The following is a 21313-nucleotide window of genomic DNA, read 5'->3' on the forward strand; positions in this document are numbered from 1 at the left end:
AGACAAAAGCTTGATAACTAGGATCTATACAGAACTCAAATTAATCCACATGAAAAAAGCCAACAATCCCGTATATCAATGGGCAAGAGACACGAATAGAACCTTCTCTAAAGAAGACAGATGAATGGCTAACAAACATATGAAAAAATGTTCATCATCTCTATATATTAGAGAAATGCAAATCAAAACAACCCTGAGATATCATCTAACCCCAGCGAGAATGGCCCACATCACAAAATCTCAAAACTGCTGATGCTGGCGTGGATGTGGAGAGAAGGGAACACTGCTGGTGGGACTGCAAACTAGTACATACAACCTTTCTGGAAGGAAGTATGGAGAAACCTCAAAGCACTCAAGCTAGACCTCCCATTTGATCCTGCAATCCCATTACTGGCCATCTACCCAGAAGGAAAAAAATCCTTTTATCATAAGGACACTTGTACTAGACTGTTTATTGCAGCTCAATTTATAATCGCCAAAATGTGGAAACAGCCTAAATGCCCACCAACCCAGGAATGGATTAACAAGCTGTGGTATATGTATACCATGGAATACTATTCAGCTATTAAAAAAAATGGAGACTTTACATCCTTTGTATTAACCTGGATGGAAATGGAAGACATTATTCTTAGTAAACCATCACAAGAATGGAGAAGCATGAATCCTATGTACTCAATTTGATATGAGGACAATTAATGACAATTAAGGTCATAGAGGGGGAAAAAAAGCAGAGAGAGGGAAGGGGGGGTGGGGCCTTGGTGTATGCCACACCTTCTGGGGGCAAGACATGATTGCAGAGGGACTTTACCTAACAAACGCAATCAGTGTAACCCGGCTTGTTGTACCCTCAATGAATCCCCAACAATAAAAAAATAAAAAAACATTATGCTTGTATGTTAAATAAATTCACAGATAATCTTCAGATTAACCGAGATAGAAATGATTTAGTCCTACTGAGAAAATTGGATGTTATAAAGGGCTTTAGAGTTATTTTAATCCTCTCAGCAGCACTTAGAGGTAGATGTTTTTATCTTCAGATGAAAACATTCAGATGTGGCTAAGGAAGGTTAAATAATTTGCACAAGACCATATCACTAGTGAGTGAATAACCAGGATTTAAGCCCAGGGCCATGTGATTCTAAAAGCAGACTATTCCTGATGTCTACTCGGGTGTTTCCCAACTTAATGTTAAGAACATAAATCTTAGGCCCCATCCCAAGTCCACTGAATCAGTCCCCTCTGTCTGGGAGGGACTTGGAAACACTATGTGTAACAAGAGATCAGATGATTGTTACCAGAGATCTTTAAGAAAACTACTTGACATCTTGGCGATAGTGAACTGAGCTGCAATAACAATCTAGTACAAATGTCCTTATGATAAATGATTTTTTTCATCTTCAGGGTAGATGCCTAGTAATGGGATTGCGGGATCAAATGGGAGGTCTAATTTGAGTTCTTTGTGGATTCTCCATATTTCTTTTCAAAGAGGCTGTATTACTTTGCGCTCTCACCAACAGTATAAAACTGTTCCCTTCTCTCCACAACCATGCCAGCATCTGCAGCTTTGGGATGTGTTATATGGGCCACTCTCACTGGGGTTAGGTGATATCTCAGGGTGGTTTTGATTTGCATTTATCTGATGATCAAGGACAATGAGCATTTTTTTCATATGTTTGTCAACCATTCATCCGTCTTCCTCAGAGAAAGTTCTGTTCCTACCTCTTGCCCAGTGATAGATGGGATTATTTGCTCTTTTTTTGTTGAAACAACCTAAATGCCCACCAACCCAGGAATGGATTAATAAGCTGTGGTATAGGTACACCATGGAATACTACTCAGCCATTTAAAAAATGGAGACTTTACAGCCTTTGTATTAACCTGGATGGAAGTGGAAGACATTCTTCTTAGTAAAGCATCACAAGAATGGAAAATCAAGTATCCAATGTATTCAATACTAATATGAAGCCAGTAGATGATCTAATACATGCTCACATAAGAGAAAAACTCAATGTAATTCCAGTCGTGGGAAAGGGGAGGAAGGGAGTTTGGTATGTTCTCACTTAATGGGCACAATGCAAGGGTATATGGCACACCTCATGGGTGTGGGACACAACTACAAGTGGGACTCAATCTAAGAAATGCAAACATTGTAACCTAGTTATCTGTACCCTCACATTAACCTGAAATAAAAAAAGAAAAAAGAAAAACACTCCATTGTGATACAGATCTATTTCCCAACAGACCCATGTCTTCCTCTGAGTGATCACATAGAAGCCATCAGAGATTGAAGCTCATACAACTAGAAGTAAATCATGTCATTCTGGAGTTTATCAGATTATAATACAGACTGTTTATTCCTCAGCTTGTAATATAGCATTGTCTGATTTAATTTAAGGTTATCTGGATGCCAAAATACCAAGAACACTTTGAAAAATCAGAAATGGGTTCTCATGGCTTGGCGCCCATAGCTCACTAAGTAGGGCGCCGGCCACATGCACTGAGGCTGGTGGGTTCGAGCCCGGCCCGGGGCCTGCTAACCAACAATGACAACTGCAACCAAAAAATAGCCGGATGTTGTGGTGGGTGCCTGTAGTCCCAACTACTTGGGAGGCTCAGGCAAGAGAATCACTTAAGCCCAAGAGTTTGAGGTTGTTGTGAGCTGTGACATCACAGCAGTCTACTGAGGGTGACATAGTGACACTCTGTCTCAAAAAAAAAAAAAAAGAAAGAAAGAAAAGAAATGGGTTCTCATTTAAACTTCAGGCTTTTTGTTAGCTTTCCCCTCTACCTCTGTTTGGTCCTGAGGAGTAGAAGAGAATAAGAATTCATTCCCCGCAGCTTCCAGTGATACAGAGGTTCCAGCTGTGCAGGGGCAGGTCCCTGGGGAGAGAAGTGCTGGCTGAGAATCAATCCTCACATTTGGCTCCCCCCAGATCGCCTTTCACTAGATCAGGAAGTAGAAAATCTGTCATTGTGCTTGGCTGGGTCTTCTTAGTTTCAGTTTTTGCACAGTGAAGGCTGCAGCCTCAATGCCCATCATGAGAGCTAACAACTTATTTGTGCAATCTACACACTCAGTTAACTGCATGGAAGGCAGGGCAGTGATTCCTAACATGACAGCATTGAAATCAAGCTGTGATGCTCCCCAGTGTGGCCAGAAACGGAGAGGACTTGAACTGAAACCTGAGAACATCCAAGGGGCTTCGGACCGCTGCTCCTCAGCACTTTTTATTGTAAGTTTTTCCTTTTATCTCCGAGAGAAATTTAAGATATGACTGGAGAGCACAGAGCTGCTTACGCCCATTTTGAGCATAGATCTTTGTTTGACCATGTGCTTTTATATGCTATTGCCAAGAGAGAGATCTTCAGATATGATGCCTACAACAGCAAATATTGACAATTACATTTTATAAATGAGCTTAATGTGCTTTAATATGCTTCTTCTGCTCTTCCGTGTTCTTGGTCTCATTCAATCTTCACCACAATTCTATGAGGCTGGTACAATTATTAACATGATTTTACAGATGAGGACACCAGTAAGTGGCTTCCTCACAGGTTAATTAAGTAACTTGTAGAAAGTCCACAGCTAGTGGCTAAGTGCCCATCTCATATCACTACACTACCTGCATTCCAAAGGACATCTAGAATTTAGGCCATTCATTTCTGAAATGGCAAATCTTCATATTAGATTAAAACATTAAGACCCCAAAATATGTTAGTTGCTTAAAAATAGGTCTCTGTTTAAAAAAAAAAAATGCAGAAATGCTAAAATTTTTTAATTTCATTGAGGGGATTCATACAAAGAAAAGAAAACAATGGGTAGGGCAGCGCCTATGGCTCAAAGGAGTAGGGTGCTGGCCCCATATTCGGGAGGTGGAGGGTTCAAACCCAGCCCAGGCCAAAAACTGGAAAAAAAATAAAGAAAGAAAAGAAAACAATGAGTAAAGTTGATATCATATAAAGAGATCTTAAAACTAAAAACTGGGGGAGAAGGTGAAAAGAAGCTCCTGATAGTAGTAAAAAACATAAAATCAACTGTGAGGACATCAATGATCCAAGTTAGAAATGCAAACAGAAATAGAAGAAATTAAAAAAGAAACAATTGCGATGGGAGGTGTTAATTCATTTCAAGGCTAAGAAAAAAAAGGAGACAATCTTAAAAATGAAAAGACAAATTTAAATAGACAAAAATTTAGAAGATGTTAAAGATGTGACAAAAGTAGACGTAATTTAAAAACAATACAGAGGTTTGTACATTACAATTGGCATGTTAGAACCATTAGACATACATCGAACTCAATACCAACATAGATTACACAATATTTTCAACATGTAAGGCATTGGTACATGTATATGTACTGACTCTCAAAGTCCTAAAAAACGAGTCAAGAAAAAATAGTTTTCTCATTGCATGCAATAAAACTAAATGTTAATAATATAAGTAAAGCAATGACAGGAGCCTGAGCAATACAGCGCTCTAATGTGCAGCTTCAGAAGCAGACAGTTCGGGGTTTGGATTATAACCCCATCCCTTTGGAGATGGGCTGGTGTGACCTGGCCAGTTTATTGAACCTCTCTGAACCTTGGATTCCTCAGCTAAAAATGAGGCTGCTCTACCTTGCAAAGTCGTTGTGAAGATCATCCCTAAAGTATGTAAAGCAAATTGAGACTGAAAAGAGAGTTAAAACCGTCAGTCACACAAGATCCCACTTTTTAATGTACTCTTCTTGAAGTACAGAAAAAGTCTAGAGTTTCGATGACTAAAGGCAAAAGTCTAGAAAATATACATCTATGAACTAACAGTGATTATCTCGGGGCACTGAGAATTCTGGCAATTTTTGTTCTTTTGCTTTCTTCATATGTAATTTTCCTACCACGAATATATAGTCAGTACAAAAATATATATAGTAAGTACATAGTAAGAGTATGATAAATGTGCACTTTTTAAGAACAGAGTACAAAAATAAAATAAATATTTATATTTGGGTGTCCTATAGATGCACCCATCTCAGTTGTTTGTCATTTTAAATTCTAAAATCCTCTCAATCTTTCTATCTTTATATATCTAACACGATATTGGAATAACTGACAATTTGAATGTGGACTATGGGATTGGATAATCGTATTGGATCAATATGAAATTTCCTGATCTAAAGTATTAAATTTTTTCACTTTTATAAGAGAAAATGTCTATCTCAGGAAATACACACTGAAGTATTCAGTGATATATACATACGCAACTTATTCTCAAATGGTTCAAGAAAAGATACACATATGTAAAGACAGTGAAGGATAAAACAGTTAGGGGAAAATATAAACAAGTGATGAATCTGGGTAAAGGGTGTACGGGAGTTCTACATGGCAGTCTTAACATTTCTGTTAAGTTTAAAATTATATAAAAAAATTACAAACAAATAAATGGGTACCAACTTCCAACAACAAAAACTCTCCTAAGCAACAGGGTCAAGTAGGCAATTAAGAACATGATAATAGTTTGGGGGGTTATTATAAGATTGAAAACACAACATATGAAAAGTTAGGGGGATGTGGGTAAATCAGGGTGCAGAGGTAAATGTGTAGATCTATACGTACAAAGTAAGTGGAATAAGCATTTGACTTTCTTATGAAAATAAAACAGTCAACATAAAGGAAAACAGAAAGAAAATAATCTAGAATAAGGAAGAAATAAACTACAAAAGAGAAAATCAGTGGAAGTAATAAACTTAAATGTTCACCTCTGAAAAGGTAATAGGATAGCTAAAACCCTTGTAAACATAATAAATAAGAGAAAAGTTATATACCAACGAAATTAAAAACCAGACCAGTGATTTAATAATTGACATAAAAGATTTTAAAATACAAATGATTACAAGGCACAATTTATGGTAATCAACTTGAAATGTTTAGCCAAATGGACAACACAAAATGTGAAATTGGCAAGAAAAGACGTAGAAAACATGAGAATAATGATAGAAAAGAAAACAAGAAAAGTCATTAAAGAAAATCCTCATCCACCAGAAGAAATATGACCTATGTAAGTTTACTGAATGATAGTTCTACATGTTCAAGAACACAGATCTTCTCATATTATATAATCAGTTCCAAATCAGAAAAAAACAAGACCTGATATTCAATTCATTCTAAGAGATGAGTATCCCCATCCACAAATCTGAAAAATACACACAGGCACACACATAAACACATAGTCTTGGGATGGCAAATAGAATCGTGGCCAATACGACTGGTTTGTAAAGATTACTCACCAGGCTCAGGGATATAGCAGATTTTCAAAAAGAATTGTTGAATAGGGAATAAATGAATACATGGATATGTGAATGAAGTAAATAATGTAGCCAGTTAGCAACATGGACTAAGGGCATGAAAGGCAGGAATGATATGCAAATAGACCACATGGTACCTTTTATCATCACTTACTCCATGTCAGGCAGAAAACCATTTTTAACTGAGCTTATAGAATACAGCTCCAGCCAGGTGCAGTGACTCAGGCCTATAATCTCAGCACTTTGGGAGGCTGAAATAGGAGAAGCACTTGAATCCAGGAGTTGGAGACCAACCAAAGCAATATAGTGAGGTCCCTGCAAAAAATAAGAAAAATAAGCCAGGTGCTATGGCCTGTGTGAGGTCGATAAAGGTAAATTTTAGTAATGCCAGGAGATTACAACCAACCACAGAATACCTTTTATAAAAGAATTGCTGATTTTTTTGGTAAGACTTAAAAGAAAAAATGGAAGACACTAAGGATATTCCTGAAAGGAAAAAAAACAACTATAAATTTGTCTACAAGAAAATTTAAAATTCTTTTCAACAAAGACACCACAGGCAATGTGAAAAGACAAAATGCAAACTGGGAGGAGGGATTTGCAATGTATATAATCACCAAGAATTAAAATCAGTAATAAAATGCCAATGAGCTTATAATAATATGGACAGAGATATGAACAAGCAGCGTACAGCAGAGGAATTCTATGCAACCGGCGACACATATAACAAGATGTTCAACCTCTCCAGTAATCAGAAAGATGAAAATTAAAACAATGAGATTCCATTTCATACCCATGAAACTGGAGAAAATTAAATAATCCTACACTATCAAGTTTTGGTGATGATGTGCAAAAATGGAAGGAACATTCCTATTTTTTTGGTGATGTGTTCCCTGGGCTAGCCATTTTGGAGACTAAATTGTCAACATCTAGTAACACTGAAGGAATGCACATTATGCAGCCCTGCAATTACACTTCTAGGAATAAATTCTAGAAGCTTTCATTTGTGGATAATGCAATGTCTATGGCAACATGGTTTATAACAGCAAAACAAAAGAGTGAATAAATAAACAACACAAGTATCCAACAACCCAATGAACAAATTGTAACATATTCATACAATGGGACCTTTTATGGCCTTTTTATCAACAGAAATAAATCTCAACTATATAATGCTGAGTGAAAAAACAAGTTGCATGTTAATACGTAGAGGACAAAACTTTGAAAATATACAGAATAATGGTACAGTCAACTCTCCACATCCAAGGGTTTTGCAGCTGTGGATTCAATCCACTGTGGATGGAAAATATTTGGGAAAACAATTCCACAAAGTTCCAAACACCAAATTTGAATTTGATGCATGCCAAGTACTACATTCTATCCATAGGAATGACTATCCAGGAGGATGAGCATAGGTTTTATGCAAATAATATGCCATTTCATAGAAGGGACTTGAGCATCTGTAGATTTTTATATTCTTGGGGGATCTTGAAACTAATACCCCACTGATACTTAGGGATGACTGTATCTATTTCATACATAGCTCCATATATATGCTGCAAACATGGGTGAGGATGATAGACACCAAACTCAAGACAGATTTGCCTCTGAGAAAGGAAAGATGAGACTAGGTTTGGGAAAAGAAACACAGGTATCAGGTAACGTATTCTAATTCTTAACAAAACTGGGACATATATAAACCATACTATTAGGATCTGATGGAGCTGGGAAGGGAGTGATCCATAAGTATATTATGTGTGTGTTTAAAATTACTAAAATTTTTTAAAATGAGCATCTCAATTTCTAAACTATATTTTAAAAATATAAAAACCTATCAACAAGTATATAAAATATATAAATACACCTATCATGAACAGGTAAGTCATAAAGGAAAGACAGGCAATAAAAATGGGGCTGTGGTAAATTCAATTTTAACCCACTAATAAACAAAGAAGATTAAAATACGCACATGGCAACAAAGAGTTTAAATTCAGAAGAGCTGAGTGTTGTGACACCTGCTGTAGTCCCAGCAACTCAGGAGGGTAAGATGGGAGAACCCCTAGAGCCCAAGAGTTGGAGTTCACCCAAGCAACCCAGCAAGATCTCATCTTGATAAAAAATTTTAATTAAAATTTAAAAACTACTCATCATTTTGGCTTATTAACTTAGCATAAAATTGTGAAAATGTTAATAGATAACTTTAACAGGAATGAAAGGTTGGGCAGAAGGGGAGACCACACTAATTCACTCTTGATGAGAACATGAAATTATATAAACTTACTTCATTTATCGGTATACATGAAAAAGCGAAATATATTAATAGATATAGAGAAATGGAGGTATATAATAATAAAATCTCTGCCTCGGCAATTTTACTTTAAGAAATTTATACAGAGAAAGCAATCAGAAATGTGGACTAAGGGCCAGGTGCCGTGGTTCACGCCTATAATCCCAGCTACTCAAGAGGCTGAGGCAGGAGGATCGCTTGAGCCCAGGAGTTTGAGCTAGGCTGATGCCTTGGCACTCTAGCCTGGGCAACAGAGAGGTTTTATCTAAAAAAAAAAAAAAAGGAGGGCAGTGCCTGTGGCTCAGTGAGTAGGGCACAGGCCCCATATACTGAGGGTGGCGAGTTTGAACCCAGCCCCAGCCATCCTGCAGGAAAAAATGGGCATTGTGGCAGGTGCCCGTAGTCCCAGCTACTCAGAAGGCTGAAGCAAGAAAATCGCTGAAGCCCAAGAGCTCGAGGTTGCTGTGAGCTGAAATGAGATTCTGTCTCTAAAAAGAGAAAAAAAGGGGAAAAAAAGGAAATGACTAAGATTTACCTGGATTCTTATAGCATGACTATTCACAAGAGTGATATTATCCTGGATGCATTAAAGTTTGCAAAAAAACAAAAGAAAAGAAAGCCAATTATGATACATCTATAGAACATAATACTCTATTGTTATTTCAAATAATTTTTTTTTATGCAGAGCCTCTCTCTGTTGCCCAGGATAGAGTGTAGTGGTGTCATCATGGCTCATTACAATCTCGAACTCCTGGGTTAGAGCCATCCTTCTGCCTCAGCTTCCCAAATAGCCAGCCCACCATGCCTGGCTTATTGTTCCATTTTTTGTAGGGTTCTCCTACAAAAAAAAGAAGGGTTCTCCTCCTTGCCCAGGCTGGTCTCAAACTCCTGGCCTCAAGCAATTCTCCCGCTTTAGCCTCCTAAAGTCCAAGGATTATAGGTATAAGCCACTGTGTCCAGCTCTCAAATAATATTTTAAAAGATTATTTAATGTCACTGACATATGACACTAACATGTGTTAATACACAGCTTATTAAAGAATCTATACAGTCTGCTTATAGTTGTATTTTTAAAAATAAATATATACATAGGAAGAATGATTTGGAGTTATCCACATCAAACTGTCAACATTGGTTATCTCTGGATGTGAAATTATGGACCTATTTGTGTTTTTTTTTCCTTTTGTTCTTCATTCCTATTTTCAACAATAAACATTTATTGATTTTGTAATAGAAAACGTTATTAAAAACAAAACACAACAAAATAAGCTTTGGTTGATTAAAGATTTAAAGATAGAGTCTAATTAGGGAAGAATTTGCAGACAATTGAAAAAATATCAGCTTCTGGGAGAATTTTAACTTTCTCAGTTTTGAAGCAATGGAAATGATTGTACTATAAAAATTAGCATTACTAGAAAGTTTTTAAAAGAGAGAAAATATTTCTAACAAATACTACAAAAAATTAAGATCTATCATCAGTAGCTTATTCAAATTTGTAAAGTAAATGTTAAGACTCCAAAAGATAAATGAGTAGAAGACAGGACGATTCCCATAAGGGAAATACAATTAGTAGGCAAACAGAGAGAGGAAATGTTAATTCTCACTAGAAATCAAAGAAATGTAAATGAAAGCCGTCTGCAGATGACAATTTACATATTCTAAAGGAGCAACAAAAAAAATATGTTGAATGCTAGCATCCATTGATGGTGAAGCTGCCCAGAAATTAACCCATATATCTATTTATAACCCTATTGTTCCTATCCTTTTATCAGAAATGTTACCACTAAGAGTTTATTCTTAGAAATAATTTGCGACTGGGCTTAGTGGCTCATGTCTGGAATCCCCACATTTTAAGAAGCTGGAATTCCCATTAGCCAGGAGTTCAAAGTCACACTAAGCTGCGATCACACCTGTGCACTCTAGCCTGGGTAATAGAGTAGAACCCTGTCTTAAATAAATAAAAGAAAAAGAAAAGAGAAAAAAAGAAATAAAAGGAAGAGGAAGGGAAAAAAGACGAGAGGAGAGGAAAGGAGAGGAGAGGAGGAGAAGGGAAGAGAAGATAGGGGAGGGGAGGGGAAGAGGAAAGGGCAGGGAAAGGAAAAGGAAAAGAAAGGGGAAAACTGGCAAAAGCAGTAAGTTCCCTCCTCATCCCCTCAACTTCTAAATGGACACCCAGGGCTCAGTGCCTTGACGCTTACTTTTTTCCACCCACCTGCATGTTTGGGAAATCGTAACTACATACATAGGCCTCTCTCCTCACAGGTCTCCAGGGAGCAAGCAAACCAGAGAGAAATTTCCCTGGGATTAGGGTAGGGGGACCTTGAGGACATTTCAAGGACTCTGAACTCAGTCAGAGGACAATGAAGAAAAGAGAGACCAACAAAGACAGTCAGAGACCAGCAAAGATAGACAAAGATGGGCCTCATCATAATATCAACCCCTTGTGTAATAACTAAATATCCCAGGCTTTCTCTACTGGGGAGAGATCCCCAAGAATTCCCTAATTGCAGTAGCCCTGGGCTCACCTGCAGGCGGCCAGATCTCAGCTGTCTCTGACTCCCACCGCCAAAGTCTCAGGAAATCATCAAGAAACAGCCCGCTAAACAGCCCGCTCCTGTTAAGGCAGAAGCTATGACCACTGAAGGTTATGCCTGCTCTGATAGCCAGGCCCTGCTGGGAGCTAGACCTGTTCCTGGTCTGGTGGTCGCCCAAGTCTCTGGGGCACCAAGGTGTGCCCTGGTCTCAGACCAAAAGCAGAACTTCTTGGGCCCCCAGCAAGATCTCTTTGCTCCACAAACCTACTCAATCTCTAATCCCTGTCTGGAGCCTCTGCTTCACGTGGGTGAAGGATGCTTGGACTTTGACCATCTCTTCATCCTGGGGCTTCATAACCCCCGTTGTAGAAAGGTTACAACTTAACTGAGGCAGAGCTGGGCTCAAACCCACACATCTTCTGCCCTCAAACCCATGTCCCTCTCCATGGTCCAGGTTTGGCCCAGAGCTGATCTTGCCACACTTATCAATAGCTCACCAGTTCCCTCTTTGTTCATATATTGCCTGTGAAAAATGAACTAGAGCTAAACCAGCAGCTTTGCTCTGGAGATGATAATGGAAATAGTCGAGGAGGCAAAGAGCCCTCGGTAAATCTGCCTGCCTTCTCCTCTTGGCTCCGAGATCCCAATTCCACACTGGTTGACCTCTCAGATCTAATCATGCTATTTCTTAATGCATGGAAAGGATGTTTCCCTCTCTGCGTGTCCTCCACACAGCCCGAGAGTCAGAGTAGGTGATAGGAATGAAATTGTGGAGGGAATAATGGCTGTCTCCAGGGTATCACTCCAGTCATCATACATTTAAAAGAAGTCTGAACACAGCAACACAGTTGGTCTCCTTCCTATCCCTGAACTTTGCTCCTTCAGGACAAACCCTTGCTTCAGTGCCTGCCTCCCTTGAAGAATGCAGACCTCAGCACACTGTACCCCATAAATGCATTAATGTACACAGTTATGATTTAATTTGTTTTTTAAAAATGCAGACTGCTTAAGCAAAGGGGAAGACCCTAGGGGTTCAAACTGAGTCATCTGGAGGTTTCTCAGGATTCCAGAATTGAAATTGGGGCTGAAAGGGTCAATCCATCAGGCACCCAACCCTAGACATCCAGAAATTCCCCTCTGAGGTTGAAGACATCCCCCCTCCACCTGACCCAAAGATAAAAAACAAACTTCCCCGAGGCAGGTCTGTGACAGCTCTTCTGGGCAGGTCTGTGAGGACAGTTTTCTCAGCTGCTGGGGGTCTGAGGCATAACTTGGCCCCAGCCAGTCACCTCCAGCCATGGCATCCAGACCCTTCTGACAGCCTTTTCCTGTTCATCAACCTGTTTTGTCTGGCTATTGACTATGTAACCCAAGGAAATTAACCACTTGTTTAAATTTAAATTCAAGGCTTGGTGCCTATAGCTTAGTGGTGAGGGCACCAGACACATACACCAGGGCTGCCGGGTTCAAGCCCAGCCTGGGCCTGCTAAACAACAATGACAGCTACAACAAAAAAAATAGCCAGGTGTTGTGGTGGGCGCCTATAGTCCCAGCTACTCGAGAGGCTGAGGCAAGAGAATCGCCTAAGCCCAGGAGCTGGAGGTTGCTGTGAGCTGTGACGCCACGCCACTCTACCGAGGGTGACATAGTAAGACTCTGTCTCAGAAAAAATAAATAAATAAAATAAAATAAAATAAATTTATATTCAAGGTTAACTGGGCTAAGATAGGTAATAAGAATTACTCCAAAAAGGACCACGAATCCTGGGATGGGGATGCTTTCCTTTTACTTTTTTCTTTTTTTTTTTTTAATTTTGGGTTAATGGGAGGGTGCATATGATGAGGTTGATGGTTTCTTTCTTCAATAGAAAGGAATACGTCAAAAGGTAAATCATTTATTTTAAAATCAAGAACAGAAAACGTAGAGCCTATCTATAATTTTTTTTTAAAACACTGTAAATAATTTTCCTGTTCTTTACTATTTCAGTGAAATGAGCAGGAAAAGAGAAAGGGAAGGAACATGTAAGAGATGGAATGAACAAAAAGCATGTCAAACAAAACCCGGAGTAATAAATAAAAACAATAATAATTGCTATGCATCTTTCTGGGTACTATGGAAAGCCCAATTCATGGCTTTTCCCATTTAATCTTCCCCCAGATCCTATGAGATACATAATTGTATTATCCCTACTTTAGGATGAGGATACTGAGGCACAAAGATTAAATAATCCACCTGCTTAGTGAGACTGAGAAGGGAGAAGCCCAGTTTGGAAACTGAGTTCTCAGAGATCAGAAATTCTTCACTCAAGAGACAAAGATGCATTAGCTGGGCCTGGTGGCGAGCACCTGCAGCCCCGTGTACACAGGCGGCTGAGGCAAGGGGATCACACATGCCCAAGAGTGTGAGGTTGCTGTGAGCTATGACACCACAGAATCTCACACACAAAAAATGGGGAGGAAAAAAAAGGGAGATAAAGAGGCAGAAAGAAGAGATAGATTTTTCTCCCAAAGGAAACTTAGCCTGTTATCTTTAGAATTCTGTAGCTAACATTCATCATTTCATAACACTAAGAATTATAGGGGAAATTTTGTGTTTTGATAGAAAAGTACATTGTCTACACACAGCTCAGCCTTCCGGGCTGGCTGATTCTAACTTGACTCAGTCCCCCTGGAAGCATTTTATCCTTCTGCAAACTGGAGGTAACAGTCCTATCCTGCAGAAGTTCCATCGCCTTCTCTCCCGCGCTGTGGAAGAAATTAGGTTTGCTTCCATTTGCGTGTTCATTTCAACATTCCCTTATCCATATAAATTTGTGGGGGTTTTGACTTCTCCTTTGAACTGGCTATAACACCCTGACCAGTTTCCTCATTAATGACTTCAGTGAAATATTTGTCATGTGTTCATTTTTATATCTGAGTCATGATTTTACCTTCTTTAAAAAATTATCTGTTAACAGAATTATTAAAGTATATCAAAGTATCTTTCTTGTCACTTTCTCCAGGGCCCTAGACATGATCTAACTCAAATGGTTTCAAGAGTAATTGGTTGAGCAGTGATGGCATCTAAATTAAGTCTTTGGTAGCACAGCCTCGTCCTGACAACTTCCTGTCAAACAGGGCTCTGCCCATGACAAAGCTTCATGGGCAAAGGCTCTGTTCTCATCTTGGCTAATCTTCTTTACTGTTGATTGGAGAAAAGTAATCCGAATATAAATTACATAATTCTATCCCACTACGTCTTTATCATTTCTGTCTTCTACGTTTCACGGGCTATTTCCGAGTTACCTCCATTAAGTAGCAGACAAAGAGATTAACAACACGTGATTTTCAGATAATAACAATAAAGACTGCATTCATATGGTTACATTCCCAGGACCCCCAGATCTTTAGGGATAGATTAAGTAAATGGCTGATATGATCACGTCCAAAAGTGTCTCGAACCCAATGGAGCTTAGATTGAGAAACAAAGTTTATATTTTTTATCTTTTAATTGCATTTCTTCCACAAACTTTTTGAAGTCCACTCATCCATCCACCGAGAAATGGTTTATCCCTGGTCAAACGATCAAGCATAAGCCCCCAATACCACTATGATGATCTGCAATTATTTTTTGTCTTTATTTACCATTGTAATGTTTAAATTTTTTGTGAGACAATACATGTAAAAATTATCATGTTAGCTATTTTTAAGTATACAGCTCTGTGGCTTTATATATTCACATTTTTGTAGAAAGTAGTCACCACTCTCCATCTCTGGAAATATTGCATCATTCCAAACTGAACCTCTGTCCACATTAAACAATAACGCCCCATTCTCTTGTCCTTAGTCCCTGGTAACCTTTTCCCTACTTTCTGTCTCCATGAATTTGCCAACTCTTGGTACCTTATGAAAGTGGGATCATATGTTATTTGTCCTTTTGTGACTGGCTTGTTTCACTTGGCGTGGTGTTTTCAAGGTTCATCCATCCTGCATGATGTATCAGAATTTTGTTCCTCTTAGGAGACAAGTGATGTTCCAATGTGTGTATGTGGCACATTTTGTTTGTCCATTCATTTGTTGATGAATTCTTAGGTTGGTCTCACCCCTTGGCTATTGTGAATGATGCTGCTATGAACATGAGTACACAAAATAGTAACAATAATAAACACATGACCTACGTCTTCCTATGCAGTGCAAGAACATTACACAATGTTTTAACCTTAGATACACGGAGATCTGATGGCTCATCCCTACTATACTTGGCAGAACTACTTTTTATTGTATGGACTTTGAAGTCAAACATAGTTCAAATCCCATTCTACCACTTACTACAGTGTGGATCTGGACAATTCTGTAACTTCCCTGAGCCTCTGTTTCCCCCCTGTGTAAAGGGAATGATCATCCCTGCACCATAGGACTCTTTCTGCAGCTTAAATGAGATCACACGGAGAGTCTGGCATTGCTCACACACTTTGGAAGTTGCCCCTGGGTTGGTAACTCCTGACTTCTAGGACTGCCTAGGAATCAGTGACTGAGACCTCAGTAAGATACTGTCTTCAGAAGAATGATGAATCATTGGCAACGCCTCAGAATCTGAAACAGATTGTTGGAAATAATGGAAATTAGTTCCCAGGGCAGAGGGGCTTGGGCCATTTCAATCTGCAGATACCAGCCCTGCCCCATACCCAAAGTGAGGACAGTGTCCCTGGATATCCCATAGTCCGAAGCACCAGGACCCAGAGACAGCACCAGCATGTTGATGGCCCCCTTTCTAAACTGTGCTCTTGCTTTGCTATGATCAACCAATTCAATGACTGGCTTGGTTGGTCTCCCCAAGCAGCCCAGCATGATCACCCCTCACCAAGCCAAACCAGCACCCCAAGTAGCTGGAGGAAGCAGGCCCAGAGTAGGCAAGTGATGGATTCCAGTCTGCGCCCTCTTTCTCACAAAGGAGAAAATCCTTGGAAAACTTTAATGAAGCCAGCAATGCCCACTATCTATCTAGTTGTTCAAAGCCAACTTGAATCTTTATTTTCTTTTGCTTCCAAGCATAATACAAAGTGAGGGAAAGGGTCTTCCATTCTACTGGAACTAAAATCATAAGATGCATTCTTGGTGCCATGGTTCTACTTACAAAAAAAAAGACTGCTGTGGTTGGGGTGGTATTGCTTTGTTCTGTTTTCCTGATCATCCCACAAACAGGCAGCTGAAATCCTAATAGGGAGAGTCAAGAGGCCAACACAGACTAGGAGACATAAAAATAAGGGTAGAAAAGAGATCTCCGCTCTCTGTTGTTCAGCTGTGTAAGTCTTCACTTTAGACTTTGCAAATCCAGTTGACATTGATCAGGCATGTGACCCTGAACAAAGAATATTAGAGCCTCTGTTTTGTCACCTGTGAAATGGGGGAAATAATTCCACCTTAATTTTGTTACAAAAATTACATGAGACCTGACTATGCAGAGACTGCGTGATGATAATTTCATCTTCACAATCCCATTTGCCAAATGAGAAAACTGAGGCAGAGATAGGTTATAGAATTTGCTCAAGTTCACATAACTAGTTAGAGGCACCTCTAACTAGCTAATGCAAAGGTATCCCTAGTCACCAGGTGTGATTACCTTGGACAAATAAATACCTGCTTGAAATGCTTGAAACACTTAACTCTTTCAAATAGTCTAAACTATCCTCTGCAATCTTGTTTCCATCCTTCATTTGTTTGCATGTCTTTTCTTTTTTTCTAAAATAGATAAGGAAAGTCAAACCCATTTCCAAATGAGGACATGTTCCAAGCCAACTCAGATTTATGAAATTTGTCTACTTGTTTTTGCCGTATTCCACATGGCACAAGAATGTCCTTATAGATGGATCAATGACCCAATGAAAACTTGGTCATTCTCCCAGAGGCAGCCTGGCCCCAAGCAGGAGGAAGAATAGAGTCATTTTCCTATGGTATGATCCCTCAAACTTCATAAATTCCACCTCAAAAATGGAATAGTTTGAGGTATAGGAATGTTTAGTTTGGTGCCAAGGGAAGCCAGATATGCAGGGATTAAGGGCTTTTGGCCATTAAGGGAACTGACCCTGAACTCAGATGCCCAGATTTCCCCTCTCCCAGCCTTTACTGATGAGATAGTTTTGTGCCAGTTCTTAATCTCTTACATTTCAACTGTAAAATTAGGAAAATAACAGTGCCAATCCAAAGGGCATTGTTTTGATTACTGTTTTCTTAGAATGCCAACAAGAGCCTGCCTTTCTCAGGGGAGGGATCTCCAATCCCTGAAGAGAAAAAGAAGAAAACTCAATTCTGAATATAAAACTGTTTCTCTCAACAGTAAACTTCACCTTGGTCCCCTGGCTTCTCCTTCTTGAGATTTGCAGTCTTTATCCTTGTAAAAGGATATCTCTTTTCTCCTAATTAACTTTCTTATCACCATGACACAAAAGGAAAAGGTCTTACTCAGGTCACCAAATGCCAGTCTCTTGAAATCTCCGTTTCTTCAAGAAACTCTTCAAATTAAAAGAGAACAGGAACTGGGCAATTTTTAAAAATCTAATTATAAAACCATTATTACTTTAGGCCAAGGATTGCAGACCAGAGAGTACAGTGATACCCAAATTAGAAAAGTCTTGAAGAAATTGCAAAGGAAAAAGTCACCAGGCTGTGCTAACATGGCCAATGCTGGGAGCTGTGCTGGAGGCCCCTCTAAGATGCTTGGGCAGCTTGCCCCCACCTTTTAGTTCATGGAAATGAAAAGTCCTCCATAAACTGCTGGCCTTTCTTGGGCATGGAAATGACCAAAGATCCCATTAATAGATCTACTGACTGTTCAGATGCATTAATGAGGTCAACCACCTTCAGTCAGGTCTTGAAGCCATGGGAGCCATTCTGTTCCTCTAAGGCAGAGGCTTCACACTTTTTTGACAGATGCTCTTTGTAAGTTTTATTACAATTTGAGCACTCTCCCAAATACAGAGGGTGCCCCCAAAAATGCATACACATTTTAAGAAATAAAAAAGCATTAATTTGTAATACCCTATATATACCAATAACAAAAAATGAATACAGTCACATTGAGCAGTTCTTATAATTGCAAAAGTTAAATGTGACTTGAGTATTACAAATTTAATACAGATTTTTCCTTTCTCAACAAGTGTATACATTTTTTGACACCCTCTAGGTATGGATATTAATTTGCTTATAAATAATATAGCACTATTATAGATACTATGTACAAATTATATAGCCCTAATATATTAGAAACATTATGCATATACTAACAAAATTTTCAAAGGTAATGTAAAGAAAAATCCTTAAGATCTATTGTTTTCTTCTTGCACCCCAGGGGGTCTCTCAAGCCCTACTCTGAAATAATAGTTCTCAAACTGTGTGACCAAGAAACTTGTTTAAAATGAAGGTTCTCCAGGCCCAATCCTAGTTTTGATTCCATCATTCTGGGGATGAGCCCATAACTTGTCCTTGTCCTGAGCTCCTCAGCTGACTCTGATTCTGATACAGTTTAATTTTGAAACCACTGGTCTGGGAGCTTTTGTTTTTCTGCTCCATTTATTCATTTATTTATGTATTTATTTTTGGCTAAAATTATATCAGTGTGGTCTTGCCATTGTCTATGTTCTGGTGACCCTCATAATCCCCTACTTGAATTTGAGCATTAAAAATAATAATAGTAGCTACCATTTAATATTTCCTACTACCTAGGATTGCTGAGGACTTCACTGGCATTGCTTCACTCAATCAGATTAGGTAGGCATTATTCATCTCATCATACAGATGAAGAAAACCAAAGCTTGGAACATTAATGTCTGATCCAAGGTCACTCACCAGGGATTTGAACCTAAATCTGATTCCAACGCCTGGACTTGACCACCAAGTATGCCGCATACAAAATAAGTCACTATAACTTACTGAACCTCTCCTGTGAACCAGGTACTTGGCTGGACACCCCACACATAAATTTCTAATACTCGTGACATATATATGTTTTTAGAGGTATTAATTTCAGTTTAAAAATTTTGATGTACAGGAAATATCTTTATTTTCTATAACTGGTCTGAATTACTGATTCCAAATCCCTACTTCTAGGCCTTCTGGATTCCTTCTCCCTACCCCTCCTACCTCCAGTAAACCTCAGCTCTGCAGCAGACAAAATAGAGAGAAGGGCAAGTGAATTCTATCTAACCAGCCAAGACAATGGCTTCTTGGCTGGTTAGATAGAATGATAGCCGAGCATGGGTTCAGGAGAAGGAGTGTGACATAGTCCTCCATCATCCGTCCACATAGATGACCACTGAGAGGCCCGTCCTCCCATTATCATGACCTGCTGGCCCCAAGGCTCACTGTTCTCCCACGCAACTCTAGGCCAGAGGTATCTTTTGCCCAACTGCCAACACACACAGCCTTTTCCTCTCTGGATTGTTACCTTCCATCAGGGTTTCCGGGAAGCAAGGGACATCCCCCCCTGCTCTCAGACCCACGGACAAATCTCCCTGACCCCCGCTGTCTGTGAAGCCTAAGAGACCATCTTTCCAGCAGTGGTAAGGTGGAGGATTCCTTCTCCCTTGTGTCCCTTTAAAACATTTTAGACTTTTCCTTTTCTTGGCTGGTTAGCTAGAATTCACTTGCCTTAAGATCCTAAGATTTTGGAAGACAAAAGATGTGTAGTCTTCTCTCGATTTTGTCCCTCCTAAGTACAAAGGAGAACAAGGGAGACAGGTGGGGAGAAAAACAAAAGGTCAACATCTCAAAATATTATCTCAGGCAAAATATTATCTCTACCCACCTTGTCTAGGTAAGGAGCTGGGACTCACTAAGGTTATGGAAGTTGTTCACAGCTAGCAGATGGGAAGCTGGGGATGCATGTGCTCTGAAAACTCCACACTTTATGAAGTCTGCCCTCTGCTCTCCCAGGAGCCTCCCTGGCCAGTTTCAAGGAAACACAACAGAGCTTGTGTGTTCAAATCAGCATGGAAAGGTGGGAGCTGCTGATGGAGCAGGCAGCAAGAGCTTGGGTAGAGGTGAAAGCAGACACCAGCCTACAAGGGGACAGACATCTGCTCCTCCGTGCCATTTTCCAGGAGAGCCTCACAGAGCTTGAGTTGGCATGACATGGTAGAAGAATTTTTGGTGGTGCAAGTAATTATAAGAGCTAGAATGACTTTGAAGGCCTCTTTCCATGTAGAGAATGGTAAGAAAGTGTAATCTGCAGAAATTGGGGGGGTGGGGAGGGCAGTATTTCCCAGGCACTTGGATTCGCTGGTGCCTTTGGTGTGTAATTTTGTATATTTTGTACATAGAGCCAGACTCACTCCATTTTGCTAAGGACTTTGCTAGGGGCTTCCAACACTGTCCCTTTAAGCTCAGCTGAAAGCTGCTGAGTTTAACAAAAACTGCAAAATCCTGTGAAACCACAGCTCTCCCTTGTAAGCACTCCCCTTACCCTACAGATCTAACCTTGCAGGTGTTGGCTTTTATGAAACTCGGCTTGCATTAAGGACCCCCAACCCCACCCCTACCAAAAGCACCTGATAAAAAGTTTGTACCGGCCAATAAAGGACTCCTGCCTAATTCGGACTCTGTGCTGGCATTTCTCTATTCCACTGGCTTCGGGTATAACAGTTGAATCAACCTGCAGAGTGAAGTAGGGGCTGGGGTCCTTACCAGTAGAACCCAGAGAAGTGATGTGGGTAGGCCCAGGAGAGAGGCACCCAAAGCAGATAGTCAACTGGGTTTAGGTGCCAGCTTTACAGGTAAAAAGAAGTCCAGGCAGTGCCTGGGCTGTGGACAAGATAGTTTCTGTAGGTTTCTTCTTAAATTGAATTTCTATGTGAGTTGAAACAGGCACATTTAAAATCCTATTGTCTGTAGTAGCTCTGTTCATGTGAGTTGTTTGTAAGGCAGATGTTTGTAACTCAGGGACTGCCCATAGAACTTTCAGATCCAGAAGCCCTTGCTCAAAAATCCTGGGCCTGACAGGATATCCCCAAGTTGCAGCCCTTGGGAGAAGGTGCAACCACGGGTCAAAAACAGATGTTTTAGGCTGGGGACAAGAACGTCCAAATCTGCTTGTGGCTTCAGGGGGTCTTTTCAGTCAGGCTTATACTGACAATAGTCACCAAGTTATCCAACTGCCTGCTCCCAAATGCCACCTGGATGTCTAAGGGCTGCTCACACTACCTGTGGCCAAAGCTGATTCCGATCTGCCTCCGCCAAGCC

General features: G+C 39.8%; 1 protein-coding gene across 1 annotated transcript in view; it reads left to right on the forward strand.

Annotated features, from left to right (window-relative positions):
• The first annotated feature begins 3006 nt into the window (after nt 1–3006).
• The window catches only part of LIPC (lipase C, hepatic type), a 163554-nt gene continuing 145247 nt past the window's right edge, over nt 3007–21313 (forward strand). Inside the window, exon 1 of the mRNA XM_053594723.1 lies at nt 3007–3233. The gene's annotated coding sequence lies outside the window, so the exon portion shown is untranslated. The remainder of the gene's footprint in view (nt 3234–21313) is intronic.

The sequence above is a fragment of the Nycticebus coucang genome, chromosome 6, assembly GCF_027406575.1.
Source record: "Nycticebus coucang isolate mNycCou1 chromosome 6, mNycCou1.pri, whole genome shotgun sequence".
NCBI lineage: Eukaryota > Metazoa > Chordata > Mammalia > Primates > Lorisidae > Nycticebus > Nycticebus coucang.